The sequence below is a fragment of the Anguilla rostrata genome, chromosome 11, assembly GCF_018555375.3.
Source record: "Anguilla rostrata isolate EN2019 chromosome 11, ASM1855537v3, whole genome shotgun sequence".
In the NCBI taxonomy this organism is placed as follows: Eukaryota; Metazoa; Chordata; class Actinopteri; order Anguilliformes; family Anguillidae; genus Anguilla; species Anguilla rostrata.
Window position 1 is genome coordinate 41535397 of NC_057943.1, and position 15036 is coordinate 41550432.

Here is a 15036-nt window from a genome sequence, read left to right on the forward strand (position 1 = left end):
ACCTAGCAAATGCCGGTGGCCCTATGTTTGATTTTGAGATCAAAGGCATCAATGTAACAAGCGCGAATCCGCAATAGCTGCGACCGTACACATACATGCATCCACGCACACACCCTCACACAACCACGTGACCTCTTCTTTGGCTCATGACCAACCTTTCCACAAAATCTGTGAATCCATTCGGGAGTTATGAGCATTTTTGTGATAGGCCAGGCCCATTGCCACGCCCCCTCTTGGTCAATCGGCCTTGAAAGTTACTCAGCTGTACCTTCGGTCATGACCAACGTCCATGCCAAATTTCAGCCTCCTGGGGTGAAAACTGTGGCCGCTACGAGGTGGGACACTTTTGTGGACCAACCGACCGACCGACCGACCAACCGACAGACAGACAGACAGAGAGAGCTATAGAGCTGCGGCTGCAGCTAAAAAATGGACAATCCAGGTTTCTCCCGGGGAACATTAGCAGCTATCGATCATGGACCTCAGGAGGGCAGTCAGACTGTCCGTCTCTCCTGTAGGCCCAGGCGGAACCTGCAAGCCTGGTCCTAGGAGAGGGGTTTCCAGGGACATTAGCCATTAACGCGAGGAGACAAAACAAAACAAAAAAGGCACAAACCGTCTGAATCGGCTCAACAAAAACCAATGGAAATAAATGGACCCCCCCCGAGGCGTTTGAAGTCGGCGTTATCGCCGCTCACGGCCGTTTCCTATAGGATCATAGGCCTGCGGAACAAAGACGCGCACGCCCCGGGGGGTGGGACGTAAAGGTCAGGTTCGCACACTCGCGCGGTGTGTGCGCCGGTGGAGGTGAGCCGGCCGTGGAGGTGGGGGGCGGGCGGGAAGGGCGGAGGGCGCGGTCCCATCACCCTAATTATCCCCCGCACCCGCGTCTGAACTCCCGCCAGCGGAATTCCACGGAGATCACAGCGACAGACTCGGCCCGCCGCTCCGAAGCTCGCCCGGGAGAACGGCGTCTTCAGAAGCCCAGCCAAGATGGGGGGGGGAGGGGGCTCCTCTTCCCCAAAGCTACGGGGGGGGGGGCTCCTCTTCCCCAAAGCTCCGTGGGACACCTGCAGTCCTAAACGGACAGGGCCTCCGCAGCTGCACACGTTAAGGCTCCCGCCGTCATCACATCGCAGGCTGCCCTCGGACCATCCCGCTACGCGCGTTCGCCTCTTCCCACTGACCTCACAGTAAGGTTAGTGCAAACTGCCTCCCGACTGCCTCTCATTCCCCCATCAGATCAGGTTTCTACACAACCAACAGCTATGAGACGCCTGCGACACTTAGACAAAGCACTGCGCCGTGAAAAAGCATTCACTTATTTCCTCTGATAAGCGACACTTAGACAAAGCACAGTGCCGTGAAAAAGTATTTCCTGATTTCCTCTGTTATTGCATAATAGTCACACTGAATGGTTTCAGATCTTTAGACGAAAAGTAATATAAGACAAAGGGAACCTGAGTAAATACAAAACACATTTTTTAAATAATTTAATTTATTTAATGAAAACCAGCTACCAAACACCCATATGAGAAAGTAATCGTCCCCTTCGTTACTCAATCAACCAATTAATCAAATTTAATAGACAACTAGAATGAGCTGATTGAACACAGCCAGGCTTGATTGCAGCCTAAAGATAATTCTTAAACCATTCAGTGCGACAAATATGCAATAATACAGAAAATCAGAAAGGGGGCAAATCTTCTTTCACGGCACTGCGTAAAAAGATTTTTACGAAGGCCAAATACGCATCATCATTGAACAATAAGGTACAGCATGTGCTGTAAGCAAGCCTTGTGCTTAATAACACTAATCATCATAATAAATAGGCTACATATTTCTAATGCATTTTCCATACAGTCCACACAAAGTATGCTTTTATTAACTGATAAGTCATTCCATAGTTTAGGAGCCTGTGAACATTAACATTTTTTGTTTTTAATAATAGTCCTTGGGGTGTTATTAGTAATTTGTGGGTCTTTCATATCCAACACAGGTACTTTTTACAGTTTAGTGGGGAGTGTGGCAGTTACAAGGCAGACAGTCATTATCTCCATAAATGCACATTTTCCTCAAATGGCTGTTAATTTTTAACTTCTGAATGACCAAATGATTCAAGATCTTTGGCCTGCATTTTTATTCACAGTATCATAAGTAGGGTACTCCTAGCGAATACTTTGATAATCCCAGGTTTTGTTTTATGTTTTAACAAGTTAAACAATATAAAAACCTTCCAATAAACAAACATTAACTTGCATTATTTAACAAGAATGCGACATTCTCCTTGTATGTTCAAGTTCAGCTACTACCCAGCTATGGCTACCGATCATGGCTTAATTCCTATGACATCTCTCTACACACTGTTCAGTAATGTCCACCAGACTGCATTATCCCTGACTAACCGTCAGCTTTGTGAGAAAGCACCCTTAATCGGATGCCTGGAAAGAAGCACTAAGCTAGCTATCTGATAAAAATGATCTCACACAAATTTCTTTATCAAGAATGAATATACTGACACAGCAGCAGGCTATATAGCCTATATCTGGTGAATAAAATGACATTCCTCCATGCATGTGACTCCAGATAGGTCTTAATACAAGGGAATATTTTTATCAGACAGAGTTGAGAGAATGAGCAGAATGCACAAATGACAGGAGGTGGAGGCACATTGCAGGCCTCAAAATTGTGACCGGTTTGGTTGCATATGCAAACAGAATGCAAACGGTTCCGTGTGGAAATCAATAACGTGAGGGCTTCTGTGCCTGGAAATAAGTGCACATTTGAGCCCTGCATTGGCTGATGCATCATTACATCAACGTGTACTGCAGTGAAAGAAGAAAGGTTCTACACTCCTGACAAACACCAATGCTGAAAACTGTGGCAACTCCTTGCATTAACCTGGCATTGCTTCAATGCAATGTACCAACTGAAAATTAATTGTAAACAAGTGGCTTTTTTATGCATTAGTCATGACAGTGTGTACGTGTCCTATTCTGAACTATCATGAAAAAAAATCCCAGTGCCACTGAAAGCCACAAAAGTTGTGTCCACACAACTTCTACCTTCCAAGAGGAAAACGTCATTTCAAAAATGAAAAATTCCTGCCAACAATAGTCAATGTAGAGTACCCAAGGATGAACCCGGATGCGACTCAGCAGATCCGAGGATTAGAACAGTTAAAACCTTTGTCCCATGTCTGCAGAACCCGACCTGCCTCCCTTTTAAAGGCACATGCTCGGCACCGGGGAGGAGAGCTGGGGAAAGCTGGGCCTCGCTGGCCCGGAGCCAGAGCCTGTTCCTCATTCCCTTTCCATCCCAGCCGTGCCCTCGATGAGACCTGCACAGGGAGCACGTCCAAAAGGAGGGGGAGGGATTAAGGGGGTGCGTGACACGCTACAAAAACTAATTACCCCCGCCTGCCCCGCCGCCTCAGCCGGGACGCGTCTGGGGTTCCGCTCTGACCAGAGGCGATCACTCTGGAGGACCCAGGGCTGGCCTCCTGATTGGGTAGGAGTGTGCTCAGGTCCTTCTAGCTTACGCTACCAGTATTACCATTCCACTGCACGTGACAACTAACTGGGGTGTGCCAATTCCGGGGTACTGACTGTAACGGCAGGTGAATTTCAAGAGAACAGAGGAATGAACGAGGATGAGAATAGGCTACTCAACCTGTCGAGGCCCGTCGATTAGCCACGGGACACAGGAGTTACGTAAGAACACATAATGACAAGAACAGGCCATTCAGCCCACTTAGCCCTTCAGCAGACTAGACATCATCCAGCACCGCATCGAACCAGAACTACCCTGCGGGCCCCCTACCTCTACCACGTGACCAGTCATGCTGCTCCCCGCACTGACACATCTCTTCCCAATATCAATAAAGATTTTACCCTTTAAGTAGGCCTAACCCCCACCCGTTCTACCAAAAGAACTTAGCCTGAAAAAACCTCTCTGAAGACCACCTGAGACCTGCTCTCAGGGAGAGCGTCATCTCCGCGCGTCTGGGCGGTGAGGACACAGGCAGCGGCGCTCAGTTCTGAAGGCTTCCCGCCGGCCTACAGGCTGTGCGCACCGGAGGCTAACGGCTGGAGAAGCTTCAGACCACAGGGCAGCCAATGGAGGCGTTCACAGCCCCGCACGCCCGCGACCCGGGGAGGACACACGGGGAGACGGAATAACCTGACCTGAGCTTCGCACGGAACACTTAACTCTCACCACCCCAGCGCATGAGGTAGCTTTCACCACACGAGGGGGGGGGGGGGGGAATAATTAAAGGCACAAGTGACAATAACGCCTTGTGATTTGATGATGGCCCCACAGGTGCGAGACAGCCAAAGTGCACAGCCGTGTCCGTCCGACTCCCACGAGAAGGAACAGCGACTGACTGACTGCCAACTTCACAATTACCGACTACCGTGGACATTTATCGTGCTGAAACGCACGCCTCGATGACCCGCGTTTTTGGTTGGGTTTCCACCTCCGCAGCCAGGAATAGAGCAGCCACGGACAGGAGATGGAGGCGGCCTGTCGAAGGAGATCTTCTTCTCTCTGACAAATACGATTTGAGGTTTCAAATTTGGGTGAGAAGAGGCAGAGAGAGAGAGAGAACAAGCAAACAAGCTGGGGGCACTGCAACCTCAAGCTCGACCTCCTCAGGAAAGGTAAAACAGACACAAACTGCAAAAGCTGCTGTTGCAACAAATCCCACAGCCTTTCACAGTGTGTGCTACGGCACCAAAATGTCAATAGAAAATATCCTCGCATGCTCTTACCTATGGCACTTCCTGCTTGCTTTGACATAGCCTGCGGGTGCAAGGGAGGACACTCACACTCGAACCCTGGACGGCTGCTGTGGCTGCCGGCCCCAGTGTATTTTTGCACTTCAGACCTTAATTCGAGTCATTGATTGGCTGGAGTCCACACATCTTAGTTTGAGGGCCTAAATTGGCTGCTGATTGAAGGGAAACCAGCGAAACCCACAGAAGGGTTTCGGACGCCCGGTGCAAGGAAGGAATTTACTCTACGGTCGGGGACTTTATTGGATTTAACTGAAGATGCCTGATTCCACACCAGGGTACGGAGTGCAGTACATACCAATGGCCCACTTTGTCCATCTGCATTCTCTGCCTGTGAGTGGGGGGGAACTTCCCTGAGCGGACTGGGGAATGGCAATGCAGTATCACTCCAACATGCCCCTGCTTCTCACCAGAACACCAGCTGAGCGTTGCGGGGACGCTGAAGTCCATTACTGAACTTTCTCTGGTCCAGGGAAGCCAAAGTAATGCCCCGAGTTCAAGACACAGGTCATCTGCGCACTACGCTCGCCCTCCCCCGTTCAGGCAAGTTTGGCACAAATGACCCACCCAGAAATGAACACAATGTCCTTTCTAATGCTGTGTTCTGTAAAAAATGGGCCTTCAAGACATTACAATGAGATCAAGTACCAGTTGCGTGCCACCCTACCAAGCATGTGCCCGCATGCAATGATATATGCCCTAAAACCATGTCAGGATTATAATGTGCCCTTGTAATACCTCCCTGGATATGCCTGGGAATGTTCTGGATCACAAGGCAGGAAGCCTTGTCAGTGAAACCAGGAGGCCTTTGGTGATTGTTTGGTATGGTCCATGCACCATTGTTGTGCGTTCCACTTATCAAGCTGGCCTTGGAGTTGAAGCCTTACAGCATCCCCCCACCCAATTCCCCCCCCACACACGCACGCACAGACACACACAATTGCAATTCAGGGCCTCTTTGAGGCCACAGAAAACAGCAATTCATCATAATCCGTCACAGTCCTCCGTTGACTGCCTGAGAAGATGGCGGACCAGCGGCAGGTCTGACAAGGCAGAGTAGTGCTCAGGGGCCACCGAGCACTCCATTTCCCATCATGCTGCAAATGGAGGGTCCGTCATCCGTGGCTTCCAAAACAAGACAAGACAAGACACGGGAGGACAGCTCTGCCGAAAACTCTATTTTCCAGAAGACTAAAGGCTACCAGAGACAAAACTACAAAGCCGAGACGGAGAAGAAGAGATGGCCTTGTGCAGAGAGTCCAGACCATCTAGGTTGCATTCCCAGGCCCAGTCGGCTGCACTACTACATGCTCGTCTAAGATTTGCACCAGACAGGGTCAGTGGGACACACCCCTGCTTTCAGAGAGCCCCCTGTCAAAGCATGCTAGCGCACTGTCTGGCCCCATACACGTTTATGAGCGCTTGTGAAGTTTTCTGTGAATTCTGTCAATTCACATGTATACATTTGCTAAGTGCCGATATGTACAAAATGGATTTCCACTTGAGTGGACAATATAGGTTAGCTCGCCAACAAGTAATCAATGTCTTTCCATCCGCAGCAATTTCTATTCGTGTAGCCTACTTCTTTCTCGATCCAACTACATTTAACCTAGCCTATATCTATATATCTACATATCCAACATCTACTGTTGGTAAGGACCCTTAGCTTTCTTTTACTATGTATTTGCCGGTTTATTTTGATTTAATTTTTAATGTCATTTTCATATTTTTTAAATCTCATTGAGAACTCAAAGCCCACATGCCTGTTTTCCCCTGTGATCCACTACACTTCATTCTTTTCTTTCTCTGAAGCATTCTGGGTATGCGTCCAACAACCCATTTCCGGGAGGTACACCCCCGTGAAAATGGGACTCCAATTTCCGCCTGCTAAGGGTCAGTATGTACAGAACATTGCAAAACCACCGCAGCCATATTCCTACCAAACGACACGCCTTCAGTACCTAATATAGTACCTACATAGTACCACACCCGCAACCTAATAATGGAGCTCAACATGACTAACACTGATGGCATTTTTGTTTGAGCATTTAGAGCGGAATGCCCCAGCTACTCTCAGTGAGGAGCCGCAACATCAAACCAAAGGCAGTCTCAACCGCGCCGCTGGTGAAAAGATGCCCTTGCGGCGCTCAGGATAAACACCGCAGGTGTGCGGACTCCTTTTTGCCACACTAAAAAATGTGCGTGTGAGGGAGTGAGAAGTGTGGACACTGTCGCCACTGAAGGCCCCTCAGACTCATCCTTCGTCCCCGGCTCTGCGCCCTTCTGCCCATTCTCACCCCTCCGTCGGCGAAAACTAATATTAGAATGATGCCGCTACCCGAGCAAGGACTCGGGACAACAAGACTCTCGTCTGTCGTACTGGTCAGCATTTCTGCTCCTTTCTGAAAGTCTTCCTTCCTTTCCTCTGTTTACAAGTACACAGCTGAGGTGCCACATGTACCGTCCACAACTGATACGGGCAGCTCCTGACTACGCTGATGCAGTGTTACCTACAACAACAGAACGCAGAGAGATTATAGACAAACACATAGGGCCTACATGGAGAGGAAGTGTGTACACAGTAGACCCTGGAAGCTTACAGGTTACTTCATGCTTCATTACTTCAATCGAAATTCTCAGAGAAGGATGAGAAAAGAGGAACATAAAAGAGGTGTGTCTGTTGATCCCTGTGCAACAACAATCACTACAGGCCCAAGTCATAAGAAAAAGTGTATTGGAACTTTAAATATTTAAATGAGTGTGAAATTCTGAACTCAGGTTATATTCTGACAAAAACTGAAAGCACTTCTGACAGCAGTCTCTGAGCAGCTGAAGTGAATCAAGAGCAGCAATGACAAGGATGGAAGCTATGCTTTCTTTTGTTTTTTTAAACAGTCATTCCTTAGGCCTGAATATAATGCTGATAACGCCCACATACGAATTCATTGGCTTACCATGACTGCGGTTTTAGGTGCAGCAACTTTATACTGGGCTTTATTTATTTATTTTTTTAATACTTATAATATATAGATTTGTGTGAGTAGACGTTGTATTCTAAGTTTCATGCAAAGCAGTCAAAGCATGTAGGAGGAATTTACTTTATTATTTTTTTCAAAAATTCAAAACAGCAGAAAATTCGACCAGACACACTTTTTCAGGCAGGGATGACTGTTCTTTGACAGGAGAGGACAGTGGTTCTAGGTTGAAGGGTACAAGAGTTATGGCCAGTCAAAGTATGCATTTTCAAAAATTTGCGCCACCAAGAGGCCAAATTGAGGCTAAAAATCAGTCAATCACCGCTTGGATTCACCTTCAACAAATGTGCCAAGTTTCTCAAAAACCGACAAGGCAGTTTTGGCAGAACTGCGAAAAATCTATGGAAGAATAAGAGTAACAAAGCCAAAAAACCCAATAGGGGGCCTCACACTTTTCATGCTTGGCCCCCTAGAAACAGCACACAAAACCGACTCAGTTCTCATCACCAGGTTCATTATTGTACTGCACTCGCTAAATCATTCTCCTTAACAACTTAACGCCTTGAGAAAAAACTACAGTAATAGTGATAATAAGATGTTCCAAATAATTCACAAGATAATCAACACCGTTTCTCCCTACATTTCACACAGCAGCATAGTAGCAAAACCAGGTTCACGGCTAGTCATGACAGCATGAGGTCTCATAAGTCCCATAACAGGAAGTGCGGTCCTGACTGACTGGAATCAATCACAATTATTTGCTCTTCCATACCATAGAAATGTGTTTGTATCAGTGAACACATGACAGCTCCATCCACAGTGAGATTCATGATTGCTCATTCCCAATGACCCACTTCTACCACCAAGCACTGAGAAAGAGATTACATTACTGGGCCCTCAGGTGTTTAAAAAATACGTGATTCATACGCAGCACATGTACACTTAGTAATTTAACTATTCATTTCACTAATAATATTGTGAACGAGAAATGAAAATATAATTATTTGAATCCCTGTATTTACGTGTATTTCAAAACAATTAAACGGTGAGCTGCAAGGATTTGACAGAAGCTAAACTAAAAACTGAAAACAATACATTAAAGCACCCGAATTTTTTGTGGAAACCTGTCAGTCGGTGAAAAATATGTGCCGAGATGGCGCATTTGGGGTGCCATTAACATTCTGTGAAATAAATGACACAGGAAACATCAGGCAGTCTTACGCAATACCAGAGATGGGCTTGTCTTGAGGCACAGGCCAGCTTGATGCTTGACTTGCAAGGGCTGCTGGGAACTATCTGCAGTGACAGCATCAAACGTTCATTTCTGACAGGTGGGATAGAGAACCCACAGGAGGAAATTTTTCAGTAAGCATTTTTCATTTTTCAGATTCTGGAAGGGGATTTTATTTTTTATTTTTTTCAGCCAGTTAATTAAAAGGTGCATTTAGTTTGAAAGGGCACATCGCGTCCCTAAAAGTTATCCCTTTTGTAAATCTGACCCACTGAAAACAGTCTTGATTGTAGTCCACATTTATATAATGTCTATGCATAACACAACCAAGGGACCAAGCTACTGACTGTTACGCCATGCGACAAATCTGACTAAATCCAGCCAGTAGCTTGATCTTGTCATATAGGCTACACACACAACTTGATGCAACGTGCTTTGGAAAAGACTTTCAAGGAATCAATTTGTTAAATGATTTGATTCTAAAACTCTGTTTTGGTTGGCAAATCATGGCCATGTCCTTACAAGCAGCAGATTTTCGTGATGTTTTCATGCAGGGATTTCCCTGCAAATCTTGGTCTACCCGTTTCAAAGCACAGTTTCCAATAACACAAATGTAAAGTACAAACAGTCTGTGAACAACAATAATGTCAGACTACAATGTCAGGCTAATTTTTGCTCCCACGTCTGTTTCCAACATATGTGAGTGTACAGAAAGACAGGACAAGATAAACTGTATTGTCCTTATGGGGGAATTTGCTTTGGACATACACAGAAAGCAGCTGTTAAAAATAACAAGTAGCCTAGGCCATAGGGCAATACAATACACAACACATCAAACGCCAAAGAACAGAAAAAGATACTGCAACTTTAGAGTCAAATCACCACCACCACACTTTACACTGTAGATAGCAATTGGAAATTTCAAACGACTTCAACTGGTTTGAAGGAGCACAATTTCAGCAGCACATACAGGACAGCAGATGACTTATAACCATAAGACAGGTTGCATGCCTGGTCAGGATAAGCATGTCTGGTTATGATTTCACTTAACTAAAAATTCTCTTAGTGAACTCATATCAACAATGGCATGGACAGAATGTCTCAAGTATAATATATAGGACGACTTGTTTTCAATATGTATACTGAAAAACCATATATGATTATGTATTTTAGATCGCTGATTATTATCTGGTTATGATAAATATGCTCTAATATTGAGAGGTGAACTAGTTAATCGGAACATCTCATGGGTTACTTTTCAAATATGATTTCATCATCACACAAAAATCTTAATTGAAAACATAAAAAAATAGTTTATGATTTACGCTTTGTTCAAGGTGCTTGGGTAATTTTCTCCTGGCAACCTGCCAAGTTGCGACGTGCGACATTTCGTCGCCAAGGCGGATGCAACGAAAAACTCCTAGGTCCCCGATTAATTTTTTTTTTTTTTTTTAACCATATCATACTACAAGCAGACAGGCGTAAGGTGAATTGCCACTTCGCCTTACGGCTAGCTACAACTAGTACATGTGAGGCGAGCACGTGAGCTATGCGTCCATGCGTATCTGTCATGGAGACAGAATAAAAGAACATACATGAGTGACACGATGGGCGATGTTAGCTAGTTTGACTTACCAGCATTAGCTGTTGTTTGTAAAAATTGATAGCCATTTTTATGTATGAAAAATAACTAGGTAGCAACGGGTGGAGGGCAAAAAAACATTCACCAAGAGAACACCGTGTCTTTGACTAGTTTTAGTCATGTTCCTCAATTATCTAGGCAGTTTGTTCACGCAAGTTTATTTAGCCATCATACATTACATTACAGTGACTATTTCACTCCACTCATTGTGAATAAAGACACCATGGTGCCGGGCGAACATAGGTGACCTGTGTTTTTGCTCTTGATACCGCCGTTTTGGTTCTCGCAAAAACACAAGTCATCTAAGTTCGCCCGGCACCATGGTGACAGTGTTTTTGCGAGAACCAAAACGGCGGTACCAAGAGCAAAGTCAAACACGTTAAGCGAAATTATTACTTATCATAGCTAGCGAAAGATAGAGCATGGTTGCTTTTGAAGCTAACCTTTTGAAAGTGGTATTGTTGTTAATAAGCTTTACTCCAACTATATTGCTCGTATAGCAAGATAATTCTGTACTAAGCTAGCAATTCATTATAAGCGTATCGTGTGCCTTAACTGTGTACGAAAACCTAGTTATCTTTATTGCTGCATATATTACAGTATAGGATGCTAACGATGCGTTTCAATTGAAGTGCACTGCTTTCTGTCCAGTACCACTGGCTGACGTGCATGTACTGTTTGCCAATTCTAAACGTACCTTGAAGTTTCTTGGCTCACGATATTTCCAGTAACACGATTTATCCTCTTCTATCCCAGGTTCCTTATAATCGACGACCGTAGTGTGTTCATGTGCTCCGAGTATCTGTGAACGCTGATAAGGAAATTTAAGAGTACATCGCCAGTAATGACAGCATGGCCTGGACGTTTACACTGCGCCTGCGCCACACTAACCAACTCAGCAGCTAGCTCGCAAACGGGGGCGCTGAAAAAAAAATCATGTGCTTTTTGGCACCAAGAATTTCTCTTTCCATTGAAACGAGGGGGTCACGTGTGACTAACAACCAAAAAACTAACCCAATTTTAATAATCAATTTAAAAACATTTTAACAATTAGAAAGAATGATTAGGGGAAAAATGTGACGAAATTGTATGAATAGGTATATAATTAAAATTGGGATGGCAGGCTCCCCACAGAAATAACCACAATGACCACAGACTCTCAGCCCTTAAAAACATTCATTTATGTACCTTCTGACCCAATTTCAACAGACAAAATTCACAAACAACTTCACATATCCACACATTATTGCTCCAAATTTAGGGGATTTAGTATTTTTTCCTTCTTCTTCTTCTTCTTCTTCTTCTTCTCTTTTTCTTACGCCTGATTACATCATCACAAATGCTCCTAGCCCACAAATAATATGTCTCCTCATTGGACATTTAAGGTACATCAGCCAATAAAAAGATCAGATGCACACGCAAAATACTAGAAGTGCAGTCGTTCAAAAGAGCAAAACTTATGTCTCCTTCACTAGTAGCTCACTGGGTAGCATGTCTGCTTGTGACATTTTTGGATGAGTGACAGGCTAGGTCGAACCCCCCTCGGACTCATGAAAACTCTCACTCATTACACTGCCTTGCTGGGTAAATAATAATAAAACATTTGCATCTGTGTAATCTTTGCAGTAAACTCATTTATATTTCTGAAATACAAATAAAAGTGCCGAGAAAATGCCATTTGGAGTGTCAACCCCACAAAAGAATGCAGTGGCTATAAAAGCCACACCTTCAATGATTTTGCAATTTTACACAACCACCTACATTACCTCCCTTCCCCCTCTTACTGTCTTCAGACATTGGGCAGCCATCTTGTCACAGCTGCAGAGAGGTTTATGAACAGCTAGACAAGTCAATTTTTTTTTTTTAGCCAATAATATTTTTTACGTACCATGCAAAATAAACATTTTATATATATATATATATATGTATACTTTACAGGACATATTTTCCCATAATAATTACTTCACCTTCTTTTTGAGCAACTTGTATTATTCATTCCAGGTTTTAAAAGCAAATCCATAGTTATTTTTTCCACATTAATGTCACAAACAAACACAAACCAGACGAAACTGCTTTCTTTATATTATTAAGAACCACATCCTTTCTAAGCAAAACATTTTAGTTGTTTAGACACTAAAACTCTTCCTTACTATCTTTTGGTCCTTTAACAATGTGCATTCTCTTTGTTATCGAGCTATTGATTCAAGAATTTTTCTTGCTTCATCCAGACCCACCCAATAAAATAAATAGGATATCAAGCTGTGTCTCTGACAGGGTTTTATGGGATAGATATACCACCTTGTCCTGGGGATCCCTGTAATAATAAACACACAGAAGAATAAGTTCAAAGAAGCCTGTGTTTTGTTAACTCACCCTGTGTATGGCCTTTAAAAATATTCTTTAAAATGAGAAGCAAAAACAAACACAAGACTGTTCAGCTAGCTGCTTTTCCACCCACTGGCCATATTTTCATAGCATTTTTTATTTTTACAAAATAGAGAGCTTTGTTATTTTTAAGATCATGTGAAATTAAGGCTGTGAATAAATTAAGGTCAACAGAAATTGATACATTGTTGGTATATTCATTCACTAACCCTATAGCATAGAGCATAGCTTTTGTAATGTATCTTAAAGTGAAAGACGACCACTTTCCATGATTTACAAAACAGACTGCATGTTTCAACTTTTTTCGACCCCAATTTAACTGGTAAAAAATTATTTGCTTTCAATGGCAGTTTACATCATTGATTTACATATATCAAATATTAAGCATTATACACCGTGAAATATTCAGTGCTAAATCAATTCTTAAGAGTATATGATCCCTATTGGACTAATATGTACTCTGACTGGAATGAACACTGGACATTTTACTGTGTACATATCCATATATTTCAATATTTTATTGATGTGATTCAACTGTTAGCATACACATTTATTTGAATGAAAAACGTAATTCTAACGTAAAATTTGAAAATTGTACAGCACAATCAAACTGTGAATGTTTTGTGGGAGCAGCTCTGCAATTCTCAGAATATTTCTAAAGTGTATGTAGTGGTCTTATAGGGGTCTGTGAAGAGGGGTTCTGCTGTAAGCAGGGCTTTTGTATGCCCAGGGCTACTGTTATTGTCACTATGGTCCAGCAACACTCTTCTGCACACCCTTATAACCATATGTCTTCATAAAATTTGAGCAAGTGCAAAGAAAAGTGATGACTATAGGCCCTGTATGTCAGTATAACTATCCTGTTCATGCCCTTTTTCAGCTGCGACCGGCAGCTCTATAGCTCTGTCTGTCGGTTGGTTGGTCGGTTGGTCCACAAAAAGTGTCCTACCCCGTAGCGGCCACAGTTTTCGCCCCAGGAGGCTGGAATTTGGCATGGCGGTTGGTCATGACTGAAGGTACAGCTGAGTAACTTTCAGACCAATTGACCAAGAGGGGGGCGTGGTGATGGGCGTGGCCTATCACAAAAAGGCACATAACTCCCGAATGGGTTCACAGATTTGCACAAGATTTTGTGGAAAGGTTGGTCATGAGCCAAAGAAGAGGTCACGTGTTTGTGTGAGGGTGTGTGCATGGATGCATGCACACATGGATGCATGCGCATGTGCAGTCGCAGCTATTGCGGATTCGCGCTTGTTAAACATTCATACAGAGTACCTCAATCTTCAGTACTCAGGAAGGGGGTGGAGCTCTGTCAATCCACAACACAAATAAACCCAATAAAGTATTTAAACTGGCAGGGACAACACCCCCAAACATTACTGACAGAGGAGTTCACTCTCAGCCTTGCCAGGAGGACTGTAGGTGAGCCCACTCATGCTCTAAACTCAGAGAATGCTCTGATTCCATCGGCCCGCAGGTACCTGATGCCCAGAAGTAAGACCGACACAAGAGCAGATTCGTTTGTGCCTGGGAGCGCTAAACTCCTCAATGCTAAAGAAAACAGATGGCTGCTTAACTGCCAACTGCCCTGACGCACTGGCACTGAACTAGTATGTTGTGTATACTGTTGATCAATCGTCTGAATGTCTATCTTTGCGTTGTCTGAGTAGCACTGTGTGCTAACTGTATGTGATAAAAAAAAGCCTCTTCATGAAATGCAAAGTAGAGCGCTGAAAAGGCAAATAAAGTACTCCATTCAATTCAATTCAAAGTCAGTTTTATTCAAATGGCAGCTCGGAGGCCAAATGCGGCCACCATAGTGTACACTTAGCCCTTTTATCATTGGGAAAAAAAGAAATATTCAGATACACTTCGCACTCATAACAGAATAAAAAGCGATTGTTATATTTAAGAAGTCATCTTCTTTCTTTACACACATGTACAATATATTTATACATTCTTTATAGCTAGTATGTGGAATATGCTTGGCCCACATGCACTATT

At 43.9% G+C, this 15036-nt stretch overlaps 1 protein-coding gene across 2 annotated transcripts in view; it reads right to left on the reverse strand.

The window, feature by feature from the left end:
- Positions 1–11520, reverse strand: part of LOC135234980 (monocarboxylate transporter 1-like) — a 43077-nt gene extending 31557 nt beyond the window's left edge. For both annotated transcript variants that reach the window (XM_064300154.1, XM_064300152.1), the window contains exon 1: positions 11345–11520. The gene's annotated coding sequence lies outside the window, so the exon portion shown is untranslated. The remainder of the gene's footprint in view (positions 1–11344) is intronic.
- Between the last annotated feature and the right edge of the window lie 3516 nt (positions 11521–15036).